This window comes from Ixodes scapularis, unplaced genomic scaffold (genome assembly GCF_016920785.2).
Source record: "Ixodes scapularis isolate PalLabHiFi unplaced genomic scaffold, ASM1692078v2 PGA_scaffold5__190_contigs__length_132052651, whole genome shotgun sequence".
NCBI lineage: Eukaryota > Metazoa > Arthropoda > Arachnida > Ixodida > Ixodidae > Ixodes > Ixodes scapularis.
The window spans coordinates 89840031-89859679 of NW_024609880.1; positions in this window are offsets into that span (position 1 = coordinate 89840031).

Sequence of the window (19649 nt, forward strand, 5' to 3'; positions counted from 1 at the left end):
GTAGAGGTCTAAATCCTAAACGCCTGCAGTATTCACATCAAGATCTCTATTTAAAGTGATTGTTTATGTTTTCTTTCTACCCGCAAAAATTATCTAGACTTTATGGGTTTTCGTTAATGACTGGCGCAAATAAAGTATATTGTTCCAAGCACCATTCCCATTTTCCATTATTTCATGCTAAATATTCTTATAGCTAATAGGTTGGTACGAGGTGTTCTGGAACACTATTCGGGCTTAAAAAGGGCTTAAAATAGGCCATTGAAAAAAGTACCATGAAACTTTTCGCAAAGGTGTTTTTAAATGGTGCATTGATCATACTCAAATTTCGTTGGTGTATACGTTTCTGGGGAAAAGAAGCAAGAAAATAAATGCTTGTTTTTTTTATGCACGGGAAGTAAAGAAGCAATTACCTTCAGGTTGACGCTCCTACTCAAATATCATACCTCACATGCTTGGATCTGCTGGATCTACTTTAGGGTGTTCATCTCCAAGAAGCTGTCGAAAGTTTGTACTATGTGGTGCCTTATGTGAGTTGCAGCGTCATCTCGACAATTCGCTATCGTTTTCCTTCCAGGCAAAGGGAACAAAAACTAGTTGTTTTCTTTTTTGCATCCTTTTTTTATATTCCTTTACTCATTTTCAATTCATATAGAAAGGCTTCCAATTCAGAGCTTGCCAAAAAGCTTGGGTTTGTTCAATCCAAGAAATAAATCGCATATGCAGACTTCGACTTTTATTTCAACCACTCAAGGGGCAGTATAAAATTAACGTAGTTGAATATACAACTTTTTCTAATAGGTATGCCACCCGTGAAAGGAACCCGCTTACCATTAAATTTTATCAACCGCGTATCAATAGTTTCAAAGTTTCTTCATTTCTTCGAACGATTGCAAAATGGAATGGGTTTCCTTACAAAACTAATAGTCAAGATTCTGTCAGTGCGTGTGTTTTCAGCTTGTGTTATGATTGATGGAACTCCTTTGTACTTTTATGGCTTTGTTCTACGTTTTTCCACCCTGGTACGATCCTTCAAAAGGGTTCAGCAGTATTTGTAAAACAAATAATAAATAAATAAACCTACAGCTCTAAAATTTGTGCATGAACAATGCATTACCTAGGCTGTGTTCCAAATCTTACCCGAATAACCTGTCTCCTACGTCAGCGGGTAATATCACGTGACATCGCGAGTAAACGATCCGCGACTCGAGTTTGGAACGGCCGGGATAATCACCTGTATACTACGCGGATTGGCTTTTTCTTGGGCTACGGCAAAAAGAAACATAGTGGCGATGGCGGAAAATTGCAGACTATTTCTTTTGATCATGGAGAAAGCACCCATTTTCGAAGAGACGATACTATTAACCGCTTCAATGTTTTCTTGTTGACAGTGACGACGCGGTGTCTTCTGGGCTGGCTCCACCAGCTCCTTATGCTCACCTTCCTTTTGGACTATTCAGATCAAAATTACTACTCCTTTCAGTTGGACATCCGAAATTTGTTTTTATTAACCAGCACAGGTGCCCCCAAGGCATGCGTTCCACGCATCGTAATTTGCACCGATTACGTTTTCCGGAAGATGCTTCCATACGGTGTAGCGGTACAGCGCAGCGGGCTTTCGCTACAGTGGTATGCAACTTACGTTAGCTTAATGACCCCAATATGATTACAAAATCACAGAAAGAATTTCCAAACCCCCCTATTTCTTGGGGAAGAAGGTATCGTGGGTTTTTTGACAGGTCATTTACATGAAATCTTCGAAGCCTTCACTGCTTTACAAGCGTTATCCTCTTATTACACACACTCTTGGAAACAAAGAAAAAAGACTTCCACATCATCCACTGCGTTCGAACATTTTCCGCCTTGAACGTAAGAACACGAGATCCCTCCATCGCCGAGTACGAAGATGCGGAGAAGCCTCTGTTTACGCTCGCACCCTGATAATAATAACAGGTATTAGCCCCGAGAAGTTCCTGTGGCGCCCCCTTACGGCGAACCGGGGTGACGTCACGGCGAGGAGAGAATTTTTCCCTGACTCGGCCCGCTCGCCCTGTGGAGGCTGTGACGACGCTAGCTGACGGCGCGCTCGTTTCTACTTAATTTTTTTTTTAACGTGTTTTTCGTAGGAAGTGTAAATTTTTCTATGAACCTTTATTGAGGTATGGCCTGTAGCTACAGGCGAAACTTCAACCAACATTTTAAGCATGGTTGACAGGGCAGGCAACACATGAGTCACAGCTGGTATATGAAAATAAAGAAATATGGCCACAATTGCAGGAGCATCACTATAGATTTACATCTCGCACAATAAATGCTGCTGATGGTCTGAATGAATTGGCAGGTTATGTATACTATTTTTTTTTGTATCTCTGTTTTTAAACAAGATCGCCGAAGCAGAAAAGCTGCATGCTGCTCGAGCAATATGTTAAATACAGTCTGGGCCATCAAGAAAGAATCACAAGTAAGACAGCCCAAGTGCAGGGGGAAAGTAAAAAAAACAAACAAACAAGGAACATTTATTATATACATTGCTTGCATTTGACCTTTGCTGGATTCGGATAGCATTTCAATGAACTACACGGGTGGTATTTGTGGACTTGTTTATATCAACCCTCAAGTAATGTATAACAAACGTAAGCGAAGGTGTCTAGCTCGTTATTAGCCCCTTATGCGCTAAAATTAAGATTTTACTTAAATCGAATTGTCCTGAAGCTAAAATACCAGAAGCCTTTCTCACGCAGACTGCCGCCCTTCAGAGGTTCCACATTTTCTGATGGTAGTGCTGCATCTACCACTGGACAGACGTTCGAATGCTTGCTTTTACTCCTGTTTTCCTCTGATATCAGAGAGTCCAGCTGTAGGGAGTTTGGAGGCTGAGGAAGCTTTTGGGGACCTGCAGCAGTGTCTCTTTTAATTGGAAATGACAATTCAGACTAAACGGTGTATTTTTGGAATAGGCAGGAATAAAGAATGTCAGGAAAAAGTATAAACATTCCATATTACGGCACTATTGCCGTGCATAGTTTGGCAGTTCAATACATATCATACAGACAACTGGGGGCGATTCGGCCGTTTTTGCTAGCTGCTACCATACAAACTAATTTCCAGTAATTGTGCAGCTTCTAAGAAATATGCGTGCATACATGTATAAACTATATAATTAATTCGCGAAAAAGCTACATTTATGTAAAACAAACAACCCTGTTCCACGAGCACTTTCAAGATCATCAGACGCACGGCCTTTAAAACATCTGCGAACCAGCGCATGCAGAGTGGCAGCGCAGAGTTAATTTGCCGGTCGCGAGTTAATTTGCCGACTACCCAAAGGCCCATGATATAAATGCCACTTCAAATGCCTTGAAAGCGGGATCTAATATCGTCTTAAATCATGAACGTGCAAGGAACAGAATTCCAGCGTCTGAAACGCTTGCGCCATCGTTTCACCGACCCCTCGCAAGATTGCCTTGTGTCGTGTGGACGGACGGGGAGGTTCATCGGCGGAATCGCCTCCGCCGAAAGCTTTCGGGGTTTGTAACCCAATTTTAAACGTAAAAGGGACAAGCAGGCTTATAAAATGTACGGAAGCACGTCAATACCGGCCTAACTCAACGTCTTGCACATAAGGTAAACGAAGTCCAGCTCCTCGAAGAGCTTGGGGCACACAACGCCAAACCAGGAAACCGGTGCTGGGAGGCGAGCCGATGCGAGATCGCGGAACGGAGTACTCCCCCTGACGTCATAGTACACCTCACCCAATCCGGGCGCGGCGACCGCAGCGACGCTTGTGTTCGCTCTCGGGGCTAATACCTTCCCGCAGAAGGTGCACGGTCAGGATGTGGTGCGTGCGCTGAAAACCACAAATCGCAATAACCACACCGAAATGGCTGCACCTTATTCTCTGCCATTTAGAACGTCTGCCACCAAACTCAACGGAACAAACGAGCTTTGACGGCTGTGGACGCGGAAAGCAGACGACGAGCAGACGGCGAACAGATCACGTGACGTATTTACTCAATTTGATCTGACGTCACCCACCGATCCAGGAGGGTAGCGTGAGTAATTACTCCGGAGTAAACAACCCGCTTTTGCGAACGCTAGTTCTGGCGTCATCGAGTAAGCGCGAGTAAGTTTTGAAACGCCACGGTGCAAAACCTTAACTCCGGAGTCGGATCGAGTAAATTTTGGAACACAGCCATAATAGCACATTTGTGGAAAGTTTCATGACACTACTTCTACGAATGTTTACAACTGAAGAGCGGTGAAAAATCAACCGCCCCCTCCCCGCCAACCCCTTCCAAAAAATAAAAAGCAAACGAAGAAAAGCGACGGTGCAAGCAGGGTCATGTAGGTTTTAGCCGTGAAATTATAACTAAGCATAAGTGTCGAGAAAATAGAGGTTTAAATGTAAACATTTTCGACGGACATCCGTCTGGTTAGGAATGATTAATAAATCTTCAACTTTGAAACTCTAACCAAGCTTCATTAAAAAGCAAAAATCCCGACGTTTCGGAACAAACTCGGTCCCTTGATCACGGGTGAAATGTTTTTGTCCCGCGGAACGGCCTGCCCACGAACCGTTCGTGGGCAGGCCGTTCCGCGGGAAAAAAACAGTCACCCGTGATCAAGGGACCGAGTTGGTTCCGTAACGTCGGGATGTTTGCTTTTTAATAAAGCTTGGTTAGAGCTTCAAAGTTGAAGATTTAGAAAATAGAGGTCAACAAACTCGTAAAAGCGCCCTCTCACCACGGATGGGGTAACTAGCCACTTTTTATGTTTCGTTTTTATTGTTTTGGTTTTCTAAACCGGCGGCCGCCATGGCATTTTGTTTACTGGCTTCTCAAGTCCGCTTGCGTGGCGCCTTCCCTTTATTGTGACGTGCGCACCACTGGACGATGATCACAGGTGATAAATTCACACAAGAGAAACACCACATTCAATGTTGCGGTTGTTGACGAGTATTAGGAAACAGTCACAGTGGTACAAACAGTTTGGATTTTAGCCTTCAAGCTGTGTGCATAAAATATGATAATCCAAAGGTCAATTAACATAGCCGAAACAGGTAGAGGTAAAGTCGCGGTAAAGGCTTTTCAAGACAGCCATTCATAAACCGTGCGAAAAGAAATGAACCGACGCTACATTGCTTCACATAAATAGGGTGATTACAAACCAGTTGCTTTAACAGTAACCACAGGCTAATGTGGTTACAAGCAAAGCTATATTCAAATTCTATATTTATCCCTGAATCAGAGAAAGGTGGCAGAGAAAAAATCAACTCACACGCTGCTTGACCAGCCTCTGCCCCCCATAGCAGCCCAGGGAAGAACAAACATAAACGTGAAGACACTAGCATTTGACATATTCATTATAGCATGGTAAAGACATCATATATATTGCTAAAAAGAAGAATGTAAACAAAGGGGAGAGAAAAAAGAAACGAAAAAGTACGTCAGAAATAACAACACGCGCAAAACGCATACAATCGTGTTATACAAAATCTTTTTTTTTTTTTTTTTTTTTTGCATGGGAGTAACTAAGCAAAAAGTGAACATATTTGTTTGGAGGACATATTGAAGATATCTATATCGAGTTCATAAAACGATTCAGAAGATGTGGGCGGGTAGAATTTAACATGTGATTCCCATAGTTTGTTCTCGAATGTGGCACTATCCATATCTCAGCATTACGAGTTGAATAATTAGCTCGCCTAAGTTCAAGTTGGGAAATTGATAAATACATATTTTCGTTCTGCCTAAAAGACCTTTTGTAGGAAAGTGCAAGTTTATAACTATAGTGACTTGAAATTTGTACTATATTAAATTTATAAAATAATGACTTGGTATGACTAATCTATGCTGCATGACATAAACCTCGAATTGCTTTTTTTTTCTTGAAGATTATGTATTATTTTAAGATTTATAGCAGTCGTGTTACTCGATAGTAAAAAGCAATAGTTGTAGTAAATGTAAAAGAAAGACTTGTATATAAGTAGCATAACATGCAGAGATGGGAATCATATTTCGGTATTTATATATAATCCCAACAGCTTTCGATAGCTTATTACTTATCTGTTGCACAGTTTCGTCCCAACACAGGTATTCATTAAATATTATTCCTAATACTTTTACATTTTCTACTATATCTATTTCATTTCCACCAAGTGAAGAAATACTTATGTATGTACATTTTGTATTACGTTATCTGAATTAGTTTATTTTTATTTACATTTATTTTTAAGGAATTTAATATAGTCCAAGCATTTAGGTTATCAAGATATTGATTTGCTTTCTGCATAATTTGGTCAGCGTGGTTCCCCGAGAAAGAGAGGTGTCATCTGCATATATGATGTACCTAACGGTATCATCAATATGTACTATATAATTGATATATAAATCAAAAAGAAGTGGCCCGAGTATACTGCCTTGAGGCACACCTGCTATTAATTTCCTGAGATCTGATCTATTTTTATTGATTTCTACACACTGATAGCAGTTTTCCAAGTAACTTTTAATCAGCTCAGAGCGACACCGCGAACACCTAGCATATATAACTTTTGAATTAACGTTACATGATTAAGGCGATCGAATGCTTTCGAAAAATCTATAAACACTCCGAGCGTAACCAGTTTATTTTAATATTGTTTAAAATTAATTATTTTTGCTTTAACAGCGCACTCTAAAAAAAAGTCTCTTCGTCTACTTTCCCGCACAACACTCGGAGAGCCAATCACCACAACTTATTGAACCAGCTCAGCGAATGACACTGCCGAAACATATGTTTAGACCAAAAAACGCAGTCTGAGTTGTGACATTAAGCAATGCAAAACGTCACGCTTGCATTGCTTAATGTCACAACTCAGTCTGAGTTTTTTCGTCTAAACATATGTTTCAGCATCGTCATTCACTGAGCTTCCTCCGTACGTTGCGCTGATTGGTTCTCCGAGTGTTGTGCGTGAAAGTAGACGCACAGACTTTTTTTAGAGTGCGCGAGTTCAGTGGAGCGACCTTTTCTGAACCCATTCTGACAAGGTGTCAGGATTGAAAATTTGTCACAAAAACAGTGTAATCGTTTATGTAAAAACGTTTTCTAGACCTTTCGAACATATTGGTAATACGAAAATAGGCCTATAATTTCCTAAGTTATTTTTATCCCCAGCTTTATGAAAAACTGAAACTTTTGCCACCGGCATTTTCTTAGGAAAAACCCCTGTTTGCAACGCTAGATTAAAGATATGTGTCAAACACGGAACAATAGGCCGTAGTACATGCTTAATAGGTTTAATTTGAAGTTGATAAAAATCACTGCTCCTGCTATTTTTAAGTCTTGAAAAACTGAGTATACTTCATCTTCATCAGTTGGACGAAAAAACAAACTGTCATTTACGCTGACCATGTATTTGGAAGCATGCTCACTATGTGTACTATAAAGAAGCTCAACAAAATATTCATTAAACTTTTCTGCTAAAGCCACACCACTTATGCCAATACCATCAATTTTAAGTGTTTTATCTTATATATATGCAATCCATTTTTCATTAAACAATTGTACTTTTTCCAGACCACATCTGACCGCATATCTCCATTAAAGGCCGCCGTACAGTTCGCGCTTTCCATTTTTTCTGCGTTTCCTCCTCTCCTGCCCTCCTTTCCTTCCTTCACCACCCTCCTCCACCTGTTTACCGCCCTCCCCCGAGGGGACAACACGGAGAATGGACTAGGAGACGCCTCCGTTAATCCGGCCTAACCCGCCGAAGAGGGGGCCTGCTGCTTGACCAAAAATTATTTCGCTGCTCGGGAAAAAAAAAAAAAAAAAAAAAAAAAAAAAAAAAACGCCGCAGGCAGCGATTAAATGCGCTTTGCCGGATGCGCAACGCTCCGTCCGCCTTGAACAAACTTGTATGCATTGGACTAACATTTTTCGAAGCCCGGCAGGTTTAGTGTAGGTCCTATCATATGGTCCTGCAAGACTTCCCTGTCCGCCACAAGCTAGCCAATAATTCAAGAACATAACGACGGCAGCGTATTCAAACAGTAAAATAAAATGTATATAATATTTATAAGAACGCCGTTGTCTTCACTGCTTGGCTTTCAAATTTTTAGCATTGCCAATAATCGTAATCAAACTATTTTTATGATTGAAGACCCCTCGTCGGTGCATCGACCCCAAGATTACGCTTACGTGAAACATGATTCGGCGCGGGAGCGGCTCGAGTCACCGTAAACTTTTTTTTCTTTTTTGTTTTTTCAACGTGGATTTTGATTTTTAATTTAGCTGAGGTACCACTGGCAGTACACGAATCGCATACTTGGAAGGTATATACCGTCTGAAAACTCATATAGCTGGTTGAGTGATTGCAATACTATCGCATTTGTTGAAGCTTGATTTGTTGATTCTAACTTCAACAAATCATACGCACCCATTCTCCCTATTCCTGTTTACCCAGTCATAGTCGTTCCCTCACGATGCAATTGAAGTACAAGTAACTGTAGTTTATGCATTGTCGACGTTGCACAGCCGTGATCGCACGGTTTTTAGAAGCGCTATAGAACGAGCACAAGCGTCGAATTCCGGTACACTGATTGATTTCTGTCTCACCGCCGTGTCGCCACACGAGAAAAGCGATTTCGTTCTGTCTGTGAAATTACGAAAACAGAAATCAAGCTATAATCCCGGTAATAAAACAAAGCGAAATGGATCTCTGCAGCCAATACCCAACCGTTTGCGAGGTGACTAGGCGAAAGCTTATATTACCTCCGTGCCTTTACCCTCTGCACACCGCCAGAGAGAGTCATACAAACTCTTTGGAGCTATTGTCAACACGATTGAGTTTGCAAGCGGGTAGTTTGACTCGGCTGGGATTCGTCCGTTTTCTACATTGGGTGGGTTTGCCCGGGGCCTCCAGTTATTTACGGCCAAAATCACACTGGAGGCGATTCAGCAATGTTCACTCTGGTCGACACACGTGCACTGTAAAAATGCCAGTCGTCTGCCTTCTCAAAAGATACTTGAAGAGCCAATCATAGAGACCGACGAATAACGAGGCCGAAATTATGCTTATACCTAAAAAAAACAAATAACACAAATTTGGCCTCGCCATTCCCAAACTGCTTGCCGGACGAAATTCTCTATGCGTATTGCAAGCCAGGATTGGTAATAGTAACATAAGATACGTACGGCAGAATTCCCTGCCATAAATAAAATGATTTGGCTAACGCCAAAGTAACGCGAAATGGTGCAAAGAGTTTTGCAAGAGGGAGCGTAAACCGAAAAAAAGGGGGAAAAAAAAGTCAAGAAAAGGAGAAAGAAAAAAAAATCGCTGGTGACGTGGCCAAAAAAACATCTGTTGATGTGATTTTTATTGTCACGTGACCGAACAAAAAAAAATAAACGAAATAAAAAAGAACACGAGAAAAAACCATCCTCTGCCCGGTTTCGAAGCTAGGCCCCCTTGTTCGTGAAACTAGCGCGCTATTCGTTGCGCCTAGTTGCGCCAACATAACTTTTTTTTTCTTTCTTTATTGCAAGTTGCGCCAACATAACTCTGCCTGTAATGCTCCCGCATTCTCGGATCATAGGAGAAAGCTTAGGTGCCTTCGTAGTTTTTCATGTATGTGTTATTTTTATTTGTGGCAAGAGTTCACGTTCCAGAATGCTTCTAGAGTTTGGAGCAAAACGAGTTTTCTTCATCCGAGTCATCTTCTAGAGCCAGTAGACCGCAGTGGGTCCTCCAGCTAATCAAGCAGCTATTTTCAAATTCTCTGACATGCCCGTCCTCGCATCCGAGGTCGCCGTTTGACAAGCTTATCTTCCACCTGGTAGCCGGAACCCCCACGGCAGCTTTGTTCCGTCCCCACTCCCTTTCGAGAGGGTGGCTCGCCCCGAGGCTAATCCCATTCTCTAGATGCTCTTTCCACCCAACGCTGGCCCTTTCCCTCTCCGTCTCCAGGTTCGGGAGAGAAGGTTCTTCCCTGCAGAACGTCCCGTTTGTACAGCGGCCTTTAAACAAATTCTTGAAGTATGCGTGTTTAGCTTGTCTTAGGGCTTTAGTTACCGCGTTTCGTTGTTTTCGGGAGGCAGACAAAATGGCAACATCTTTGCTAAGTACAAATTTATGATAAAGGACATTTCTTTTTAATCATGTTTAAGACTTCAGACGTAAAACTAAGGTTTACGGGATTTATGGTGAACTTTATGCGATTGATGTGGAAAGCAACGATCATATATTATACTAAATTTTTCTAAAAAAAAGATTAAGGCTTCATCAGCCGACACACTAGACAGAACCACTCCCCAGTCCTCAGAGTTCACTTGTCGTTCAAATGTTTCAAGGTTTTTTTGCGCTTACGATTCTAAAATAAACATCTTGTGAACTAATTTCCTTCTCCTTAAAGCCTATGTCAGCAAGCATAAAAATTGCCAGATTGTCGCTAATGGTTACTCCCACTACTCCCGAGATTACATCAGACTCGCACACATTTGTTAAGAACAGATCGAGCAATGCTTCGTGATTAGGTTTAATACGAGTAGGCTGTACAATAACATTAAGCAGACTGTAGGAATGAAATAAAGAAAGGAACTCTAGTTGACTTGGAAAAGACGTAAGCATATCTCTGTTGAAATCACCACCACAAAAAAACCATAGTCATTTTCACAAATAAACCTCAAAAACAGATCAATAAATTCAAGAAAAGTAGTAATATTTTCACTTGGCGGCCGATAAACACAAAATACAGATTTATCGTGTTTTAACGTCAGCATCTTGTAGTCATTTGTGATAATCGTAAAATCATCAATCGCGACACACTCAAAACTTCTTTTTACATGCATGCATACACCGCCACCTTGTTTAACATTACGGCATAAATTGAAATGTTCATTATTTTCTAGCGCGTCAACTTCATCCCTTGACCTATACCATGTTTCGGTTAACATAATTACATCGTACATGAAATCAAAACTACCCAAAAAGATTCCTATACTATGTCTCATACTACGACGGACTAAAGGCCAAAGCCGCGGGCCGCCAGGTCAAATCACTTTCGACGCTATACTATGACATGCTTAACATTGATAAGAGGTGGACGAATAATGCTGGAATCCAAAAGCGCCACTTCATTCCCATAGCTTCGACGCTGCAAAGAGCCTATATGTCGCGGCTTTCTTTGCGATGTAAAATTCTTGAGTCACTAAATGCTCTTCATTTCGAACCACTGTCCACTCGTATCCGTGCCCGAGACGCGGGCACCGATGGCTGCATCGAAGCGAAATACCGCACGATTTCTAAGCGGCTCGTGATTGGATCTGGCGGTCCGTAGCTTTTGCTTTTAGTCCATCGTAGGATGAGACGAAGTATAGTTCCTTAATTTTATTTCTTAGGAATTGTACATTAAGCTGAAACAGACTAAATGGAACATTATGTTTGTGTTTAAAAATAAGAAAAACCTCACGTGACGACAAATATGGCTTGTCATTCTTGTTTAGAAACAAGAAACTAAATTTAGAGTAACCAACTGAAAGAGCAACGAAACTAGCCTAGTTTTGACTAGTCATCCTTCGTTGCTATTAGCTAGGACCGAGCCCCATCCTTCTCCCTTACGAAGACCTTTCCATTCCTATACCAGACAAACTGGCACATCTTCACCTTTGCCCATTCTTTTGTTTCCCAGAGAAGCGATTTTTCTTGCTGCGTCAGGTTTTCCGAAATATAAACCTTGCTTCGGGCACGTTTCACGGTTTGACCGTTTATCTAGCCACAGGTCTCGCGTTGCCTGGCTAGCAAATCGAACAATGATTCCGGGTGTTTCATCTGGACGTGAAGCAAGTCTGTGCGTTACAACAACTTCATCTGTGGTCAAGTCGGGAACATCAAGTTGCCCTGCCAGCTCATTTAGTTTGGCCATGAGGTTTTCATTTTCACTTGTGGGAATCCCATGTATTTCTAAGTTTTCTTTGCGGTTCCTCCGTTCCAGGTCGTGAACTTTCTGCTTCAGTTTATCAATTTCTGCTCCGGCCCCTGATTTCTCTAAGTTTGTGACCCTTTTCTTCAAGTCTTTTATTTCCTCGTGTTGCTCACCAACACGTTTCAACACATCGTCGTAATTTTCCGACATATGCTGGAGGGAGTGTTCCATACCACCCACTGTTGCCTTTAAGTATAGGAGCGTGTCCAGTTTTGCATTCATAGCTACCAACACGTTTGCTACATTCAGTTCGGTGTTTTGCGTTTGGTTTTGGCCAACCGCAATTACAGCTGGATGTACCGATGATTTAGCTGTCTGGACGTGCGAGGTCAGTGGACACTCCCGTGCAGACTGAGACTCTACACTAAAAAATTTCCGTAATTTTACAAACACTTTTGTCGTAATTCTGACGGACTCTGTGTCCGTTTCTTAGTTAACAGACATAAAACCCGTTTTTTGCTATATCGAACCAGCAACTTTTTCCGTAAAATGGGACGAAAATTGTTTGCAGTGATAGGTAGAATAAAATTGCATACAGTTGTGTGTCAATAGAGGATAAAAGCGTTAAATGTGCTTTTAACGTTTAATCCTGCTAAAAGTGGGCGTTTAATCCTGCTAAAAGTGGCCTTATAGTAAAGAGGCCAAGGGCTACCAAGGATCCTACCGTACCCTGCAAAAGGAACAGATAAAAGGGGCGATGGAAAAAACCGAATAGAAATTAAGTAAAAGTTCATAATTCCCAGTAAAGCACATAGGCACTGCTTCACTTCACTGAGGGTGAAGCTGACGAGTTGCATGCCTACAGAAGTTTTCGACCTTGTGATGATTGTTAGGGGGGTTCTGCATGAGTGCACAAAGAGAGATTGCCAGAACAGTAAAAACCACACCAAGAAGAAATGTTGTTGCTCTATGGTAGGAAACGGTTGAAAGGCACCGGCACAATTCTTGCGAACAACTCCCTTCAGTGCTGTCACGTGACCTTGCAGTTCCACAACGTTGTCTAGGAGGCAGAATAAGATGACCCACTCAAGGGCCGCACTTGAGGTCACCTCAGGCCCACCAGTGAAGGGCCAGAATTCCAGCCAATGTCAGAGCAGTGAGTGATCCGTAGAGAGCTTGGCTGCCGAAGAATAGCGTAAGCTGCCCCCTTTTGCTGAACACTTTCACCTGATCTTACAAGATCAACCTCATAGGAGTCTCATATGGAGTTGCAATACTTTAGGTATGGCAGGACCAGGGCTGCGGAAAACACCTAAGTGTGCTATGGCCGGTTCCACTGGATACGCTTGCTGCTGCGCCAGAAAACTCCAAATTCATTCATTCATCGACTGGATACGCAAAGTAAAAGACCCAGTGTTCCGCATGTTTTGGACAAAACTACTTAAAATGCTATGTGAAGAAGCATAGGTGGTTGTTTATAGTAGACCTTGTCGATGTTGTTCTGCAAACCCTCGTGGTTTCTGGTCATCCGTAGCAGCAGGGGAGTCGATATCAGGCAGGCATTATCACGATTAATAAACATGTTGAGAACAATTGCACTGAGCACACTGTCCCGTTGAACTGCCGAGCGTTTGGGCCACTGGAAATGGTTCCATGGTATACACTGCACTCTGAGCGACTCAACTGGAAGACTTCTAGTATGCACACATTTAATTAATTTGTGTTAATCAGCACCAGTGGCACGCTGGGCAAATCGTAGGACTCAGCTTTCACAGAAGCCGGGCATCACGCACAGCATAGCAACACCTTGCCATGCTTGTGGGAGGTTCCAGCTTCAGGTTACGGCGTCACCAAAAGGGTAATGGTAAAGGTACCACGACTAGCACACCTCCACAGTTCTTAGCACAATCTTTTCTGTAAGCAGTGTGCTCCACTGTAGCAATCGACAATGTGACTGTCATAAACCGAATCCTGCATCCACGCTTTACATACCGCTAAAACTGTTGAGGGATGCGTCTCGTGGAGTGAGTGAAGGTGCAGCAGCTTATTCGGGACCAAGTGCCCTGTTTGAGAACCACACTGCGAGTTGAAGCAAGGCAAACCCGGGTGTGCAGGGATGAGCTTCGTCCGGGTGGGTCAGGGTGGTGGAACACGTGGGGCAGCGTCACTGGTTGCCCGGGCAGGCCAGCGGACGGTGCCCGTACTTGAGACAGTTGTTGCAAAGATGGGCTCGAGGTTTGAGGGGACGGCAGCGAAATTCGAGGCGACGGTAGTACACTGTGTAAGGGACATGGGTTCCGATGAAGGTGATGATGGCTGAACCTGTTGTGTCCATTTTCCTTGCGTGAAGGAGCTGTGCGGGGAGCTGTGCGGCTTGCACAGCTCCCCGCACAGCAGGGAGCTGTGTGGCTTGCAAGAACGCCGGCAAAATGCCAAGAGGCTGCACAGCTGCGCCAGCAGGAAGGATTGGGAGATGCACTATAACTGCGTGAAGTTCGGGGTTGGGGTGGGCCGAAAGACGAGATTTGCGGGGCTTTCTAGGGGTGATCCATTTTCCACCTAGCTCATCTCCCTCTAGGGGGATTTCCACGTCCTGGCTCAGGATGGATGCAGAGATATTGGTGAGCTGCGAAGCGGCGGTGTCGGCTGAAGCCATATTCGAAGCGGAAACGGGCGCGCCGCTCACAGAACGAGACTCGAGCAAGCTAACCTCTCGCTGGACGTGCTGCGGCGGGCCGACAGTGCGAGGCGATATTTATACCAGTATCACGTACAGATTTTAGGGTTCGCGGAGCCCGGAAAAGACGTCCGTTCTCGTCGGAAAATCGCAGCAGTCTCCGGACGCTGAAGGTAAGAGCGTTCACATCGAAGAGCTCACCATTGAAGGGGGGCTACTGAGGTCTTAAGAGCCACTGATCGTAGTAATGGCATTCCAAAGACACCGCATTGTCGTAAATTGTTTTTCAACGGCTACGTCATATACGGCTGAGGCCAGGGCTTGGGGATCCATCGCCGGAAACGTGGAGGCACCAAGCAACGACGTGAGGCTTGCCGAGTCGGTTCGTGGGTGCCGACGACGTCCGAGCAACCCTAGTGGGGGCCTTGCTTCCAAGAAGACTGGATATTCTTTCCGGCGAGCAGACAATATCGCATGCTTGTTGCTGATGCGGATCGCAGGAGGTGGATAACAAGACAACCAATGCACAGCAAATAGGTCGAGCACGCTACATGGGAGAGTGGTGGTCGCCGCCATGATAAACTGAAACGAGGCCGAGCTGGCCAAGCATGGCCAAGCTTCAGTTTAGTACACAATGCACTACAACATGGTTTATTACAAATAATTATATAAATGTTAAAACAACTTTCTGTATTTGAAAATTTGAAATTTAATTGACTAAAACAAGCACATTTATGTTGCGTCAAATGAGCTTGTTCGGAACCACGGTGGCCGGAACCAACGAGCATCGCCGCATCGCATCGCCATCACCATCGTAACGAAACACAAAAACAAAGCGAGTTTCAAACTTTCGGGCGTAATGTTGGGCGCTTCCAATCTTTCGGAAAAGAACATCGAAGAACGTTCTTGGAAAAAGGAAGTTTATTAGGTGCCGGCGGGCCCGTGGAACTAGCTGTGGAGTTGAGTCTAATTGGTGAGTGCTCGCCGATTCGTTTTACTTCTTCAGTCCTTTCTGTTCGGAGCGTTTATGTCGTGTTCTTGTGTGCGCAGGCGACGTGAAAGCGACCGTGAGCGGTTCCTTGTCGCACACGTGCGTTCCGCATTGGATGGCCCTCGAGCTTTTGCCAAGTAAGTCCCGGAACCGATCTGTCACTGAGCGAGCAGTCAGATTGCGGGAAGGCGCCCAGAGGCAAAGGTTCCACCGGAGGCAGCTGGGGCGGAGGAGCGAGGCACTTGGTGATTATATCGGAGCTTCATCTCGTAGATCGGTAAACAAGGCTTGACTGCTGCAAATCGCGTGGTGTCTTGGTATCGCCTAGCTAGGCGGTGTGTTTTGCAGAACCCATGACTGGTAAAAGTACCCGTTAGCGTGCTGGCGCGCGTATTCGCTTCCACTGCGGGGGGTTGGATTCTAGGTCGTTTTTTTCGGAAACTGCTCGAAACAATGCGTGACGTGCACCTTTAGAAGTAGGGTCTGTATTGATGATGTTGTTTGCGGAGAGTATAAAGAGTTCTTTTTCGACTGGGGCACTGACTTTCTGTACAAAATCCTGTATATGTTGCGCTTATTTACTAACCCTCTGGCAGTACTTGATTGAGAAGGTTGGAAGAAAAAACAAAAACGCGCATTGAGTAGTGACAACAGTAACAGAAAAAAAAGTGAAAGCTGCTTACAACTCCCTGTAACGCCGAATTAGAGCGCAGCTCTTGAGGAGGAGGAGGGAAGGGCACTGGGGGGGGTTAAACTAACCAGGGGGGGTCACGTGACCTTGGGGGGTCACGTGACCTTGGGGGGTCACGTGACCTTGGGGGTCACGTGACCCCCAATGCAGATGATGTCATCACTGACGTCACTGATGACGTCATCAGTGACGATGACGATGCGGGTACCCATGACGTCATTAGTGACGTCACTGATGACTTCACCAGTGATGATGACGATCACGATGAGAATGTCGGTGACGACATCAGTGACGTCACTGATGACGTCATCGGTGATGATGACGATGACGATGCGGATGTCGGTAACGTCATCAGTGATGATGACGATGACGATGCGGATGCCGGTGACGTCATCAGTGATGATGACGATGACGATGTGGATGCCGGTGACGTCATCAGTGATGATGACGATGTGGATGCCGGTGACGTCATCAGTGATGATGACGTCATCAGTGATGATAACGATGACGATGTGGATGCCGGTGACGTCATCAGTGACGATGACGTCATTAAGGGTCACGCGACATCGGCGGGGGTCACGTGACCTCAGGGGAGTCACGTGATTTCGGGGGTCACGTGATCTCGGGGGGTCACGTGCCCCCCACGAGGTCACGTGACCCCGGTGGGGGGCTCGCGCGGTGCATTATGGGACATTTCCCAAGATGCACCGGGGTCACGTGACCTCGGGGGGGTCACATGCCCCCCCCACGAGGTCACGTGACCCCGGTGGGGGGCTCGCGCGGTGCATTATGGGACATTTCCCATGATGCACAGCGCGGTTACGCCGACGCCGACGCCGACGCCGACGCCGCTCAAGCCGGAAACGGGCCCCTAAGAGCTGCGCTCTAAAAAGGTGTTTTAAACAACTTCCTCTAAAGACCATGAACTGATTTTCAAACCACCACCTCCTCACTTCATAAGCAAGCGAGAAATCATGTGGTGGTATTTCACTGGAACCCAAAGTTTTCCCACCAGTCTGACAGTCGGCAAGGGCAAAGCCCTCGATAAAATTCAAGCTTCACATTTTCGCAAGTGCCGACAACCATAAAGTATAAACCGCATAGCCAGGATTTTGTTTCGGAAGGGGGGCGGGGGGGGGGGGGGGCTCGCCCATTGCAGAATGCTGTATGAGGGGTAGGGGGGAGAGGAGGCCCCAGCAAAAGGGAAGATTTTGGGGGGGAGGGGGGCGGGCCCCATGCCTCCCCCCCCCCCCCCCCCCCCCCCGGCTAAGTGCCTGATTACCGCATGTAAGCAATTTAGCGAGCAACGAGACAAATGATGGCAACCCTTTTCGCAATCGCTCGATCAGCCGCACGACGAGGCGAATCACACGAAAACGACGGGAACAAGCGACCAAGGCGACGAGCAACGTTTTCTAGAAATCGAAAAACCGAGCTACAGTGAGCAATCTTCGTCGCTTGCTAAATCGCGTACATGCGGTTCAGCCTTAATTGTGTAAGCTCGAGAGACGGTGCAACTCACTTCCAAGTGCCTTTCATTTCAGAGCTAAACTGCCATACCCTGCAGCGACCGTCCAGCATTTCAAAGCGCCCAATCAGTGGAAACAACCCACCAGCGCCACTCCAAGGAGCGCTTTTGCCGGCTCTCTGGTATCACGCAGGAGATTGCGATTCAGGAAAACCGATAGAACTACCATTTCTAAAATTTCCAGCCTCACCTGGCGGCGGAAACGAACCTTCAACTAAGTGTTGTAGACGATAAAATCGAGTCAGTCACCACTGCAAATTATCAATATTAAGATATATTCAGTTACAAAATTTTGCTAGCTGAAACAGCAGTTATCACCAGAAAACTCGCACGCACCTTGCGAGCGTACCCCATGTTCATTGGCGATACAGCGTTCGGTGCGCGCTCCATTCACGAAAAATGTTCCGAGCACAGTCGAGAGGTTGGCGTTGAGGAAACGCCTTTTCGGTTCACGGACGCAATCCACTGCCGCCTGAAACCGGGGTCATGTGGAAAGCATGGAGCTTAAACGCCGTTCAGACTCTTGCGACCGAGTACGACCGAGAGAGACCAGACTGGTTTTTAAGCCTTTTGCGACTTCTTAGGACCGGATGGGCTGCAGCGCGGAGGTGGTCCTAAGAGATCGCAAGAGGCTTAAAAAGCGGTCTGGTCTCTCTCGGTCTTACTCGGTTGCAAGAGTGTGTACGGGCCTTTAAAGACCATTGCAGCAGCTCTCGCCTTGCCGGATTCCTTGCAAGCTACATAGGTCTTCCGACAGTATTCAGCGCTTTCTGTTTTTATTCGAGCACCCTATGACCAAGCAATGGTGTCCCGATGACTGGGGGACTGTTGCCATCGAAGCCCATAGCTGTAATTAAGTGTGCGAGTTTAAAACAGAAAAGAAGGTGCGAATGAAGTTGGGGCACTGCAGACACCCAACACCGGCCAAGCCTCTCATCCGGGGCTTTCACTCTTTCTACACAACCAGAAAGGGGGAAAGCGCCGGTAGCTTTCCTCTTTTCTCTCTCGCCCTTTTTCAGTAAAACGGTCTATACAGCCGTCCGTGAACCGTTTAGGATGAGTGTAGCTCATCCGCGCACTATACCTTACCCCTTGTTTCTTTTTGGGCATCCCAGGTTTGTTCTGAGCATACCTCTCGTTGTAGCTTTCGAAGCTGCTTAGAGATGGCAGCACGCATTTTTTTATTGTGCAGGTTTTAAGGATGGTGACTAATTGTGGAAACATGTGCGGCCTGGGCCGTACGTGCAATAAAAATAAAATAAAATAAAAAGCTAGAGGAAAGAAAAAACTTGAGTGGTTACGGTGAACAATGTGCAACATTATTATGCATTTTCCTCGTTCCTTTGAGAATATCTAACTGGATATAAGACACACTTTCATGACGTGCAGGCAACGTCAACAGAAATGTTGAGTGCAGACTTTGCAGTCTACTTATGACCGATTCACACGACGAGCTTATCTGCAGATGGATTGATCACTTGCAAGACGTCCACGGAACGTCAGTCCCCCAAGTGCGTCCACACGGAGGAGACGAGCTGATGACAGCGAGGACAGACTGAACCTTTTCACGGCCCTGCAATTCCACAACAGGCCAACATCGCACTGTGGCACCGTTTTCCAAGGTCAGAAGTGATGATTGCGACTATGATCACGGTGCTATCATGAAAAAGAATCGTGTGTTGCTTTTACATACCGAGCGAGACAAAGCATTGTGACAGGCTTAGCGTGAAGCACCACTAGCTCTACTAACCACATGACACAAGTACAGTCCTGCTCCAGAAGGCTTCAGCATTAAAGCGATTAAGTCTTGGGGTCGCGGAGAGGCAATTGGAAATGCCTTTACGCATTGCTTCCTTGTGCACCACTCT